General features: G+C 38.5%; 1 protein-coding gene across 2 annotated transcripts in view; it reads left to right on the forward strand.

The window, feature by feature from the left end:
- LOC138047147 (uncharacterized) overlaps window positions 1–2,500 on the forward strand; it is an 11,039-nt gene that overhangs the window by 3,770 nt on the left and 4,769 nt on the right. The window lies entirely within an intron of this gene.

Here is a 2,500-nt window from a genome sequence, read left to right on the forward strand (position 1 = left end):
CTGAAATGCCAGTGTTCTAAAGGTTGTCCAAACACTGCTGTAGAATATATAAGTGTTACTGGAAAAACAGAGATCGGTTTGTGGCAACACAAATGGTTATGGTTTTGATTGAAAGCAACTTCAAAGTGTTTGTAGGCTAAAACGTTGTCAATTTGTTGGGTGAACTAAACAAGGAATCTTCTCTGTTGAGGTGACTGATGACCGTAGCTTCATGTCTAATGTGTGTGCCAAACTAGAGAAGATCGAGTCCTTCCCTTTCTCCTCTTTTATATTATAATAATAATAATAATAATAATAATAATAATAATAATAATAATAATAATAATAATAATAATAATAATAATAATGATAATAGAAGTTCAAAATAGTACTTGAAATGAATATTTCATGCTTTCATGCTAACAATGAGTACTGTAAAAATTGTGGGAAGCAACAGATGCATCACCTAATATAATGAGTTTAAACTGTTCATGAATTACGACTGGTAATTTGACAATGTTTATTAGAATGGTTCGCCAAAAATCAGTAGATAATTTCTTTTAAGGGAAATCTCCCTAACAGTACTGTAGATATGTGTCATTCCAATTAACAGAAGGTCACAATACTGTTCCATGAAATAAAAATAAAACCTCTTCAGTTTTCCTCAACTTCAATGAAGAACTTTTTCAGTTTGCATTGGCTCAACGCTGCATTGATCCCATGGTCAATGGTATGCACGATATATAATTTATAGCTCAACAAGTGTAGACTACTATACAACTAGTAGTGTATTTACAGTGTATTGACTGTCCTATGAACACACAAACGAGTCACTGCGATGAGTCATGCCATTATCCGCGTTTTCCGTTTTCCGCCTCTCGATTGCTATAACTTCGGCCCAATCTCGTACCCAGAGTCCTCGGGCTTCTTGGTCAGCGGGTGAGCGCCCGGAGAGACTCTGGGATAATCGACTTGAACTATATTTTTGATTGGCCGCTTGCGTAACAATGGCAGTCCGACAGGAAGTCGGTAAGTAATTCGGAAGCCCCAGAATTTGAAGGGAGATTCAAAATCTAAAACAAGTTTCAGTGCTGTTTGTGTTTTTCTACCTCAGAAATACATAAATCTCAGAAATAAAAAGCCACGAGGTTTGAATTATGTCTTATAATGTACGGGAATTTTCCCACGCTGCTCAAAAGTGATTACTGTTGCTGTTGCAATAGTACCGTGGGAAAACATTATATCAGTCTCTTTGAGGAGAAATCCGTGGAATAAGGTCTTGTCGAAGCCATTCAGAATTACGGAAACATCAAATCGTAGTAGAAGAGGACATTTGTGTCGTTTCCACAAAAATTTGTCGATCGTGTTGCTTGCACGATGGCATTCTGAGCGATGGAATGTACGCTGAAACACTAAAAATACACTTTCCGAAAGCGTTAGAGGTTTCATCTTCACTTGCTCTTACAGCAAGCCAATGATCATTTCTCCACTTTCTTTGTGTGTAAGGCTAAAATTTTTGTTTCTCGAACACTTTCAACCCGCCATTTCTACCGTTTACGATTTTCTCTTAGTCTGTTTCCGTTTAAACTCAAACATACGTCATAAGACCGGAACCCACGTTTTTTGGGAAAATGGAGTCGATTATCCCAGAGTCTCTCCGGGCGCTCACCCGCTGGCCAAAAAGCCCGCGGACTCTGGGTATGAGATTGACTTCGGCCGGAAAATGCAAAAAAAAAATTGATCAGATCACCATTCAAGTTTCTTACCTATGATTTTGGGAATCGGGAATCGTTTTTTACGTGTAAAACGGAAACACGCCTTTTAGTCGAGAGCATTCTGCAACTCGCAATAAACGGTGGAAATGACTACTGTCTCTGATGCAGCTAATAAGTCACTTTTATTCGGTTTTATTACGGACCTTAAAGTGAATATATATATGACAATTTTCATACACAAAGGTAAATTCGTAAATAACATAAGGCGAGGAATGCATTTCGTTTTCGTCCGCCCAGCGATCGAAGATGGAACAACCAGACTCACCCGCGTCAATTCTGTCGAAATACGAGTGTAAAACTATCGTGTCCTACACCAAATGCTAACCATCGAAGTGACTAGTGTCTCTGTTGCATCATTTCCAAATCCAAAGCAAAAAGAAACTAACATTTCATATCCGCTCGCCACACCATCTCACTGTGTGTTGTATGTCCGATCTTCTCGAATGTCCGAACCTTCGAGGTTTGTTTACATGAAAATTCACGTGACACTACACGTGAAAGCTAACGCTCAGAAGGTCAATTTTGTTTAGCGATAATCGATCTGTTTGCAAGAATCCTCTCGGTAATTGAGTTAGTAGATAACAGTTCACCGGTTTCCTTGTTGATAACTGACACAGTAACATGTGAACGAATTGTAGTAAAATAAGAGGAGAGTAAATTGCAAATGGCTGTCTTATTTGTCGATCGCATCGGATATTCATAATTTGGAGCTGAGGCTGAACGTTCTTATTTTGTTGCGTCAAACT

This window comes from Montipora capricornis, chromosome 1 (assembly GCF_036669925.1).
Source record: "Montipora capricornis isolate CH-2021 chromosome 1, ASM3666992v2, whole genome shotgun sequence".
In the NCBI taxonomy this organism is placed as follows: Eukaryota; Metazoa; Cnidaria; class Anthozoa; order Scleractinia; family Acroporidae; genus Montipora; species Montipora capricornis.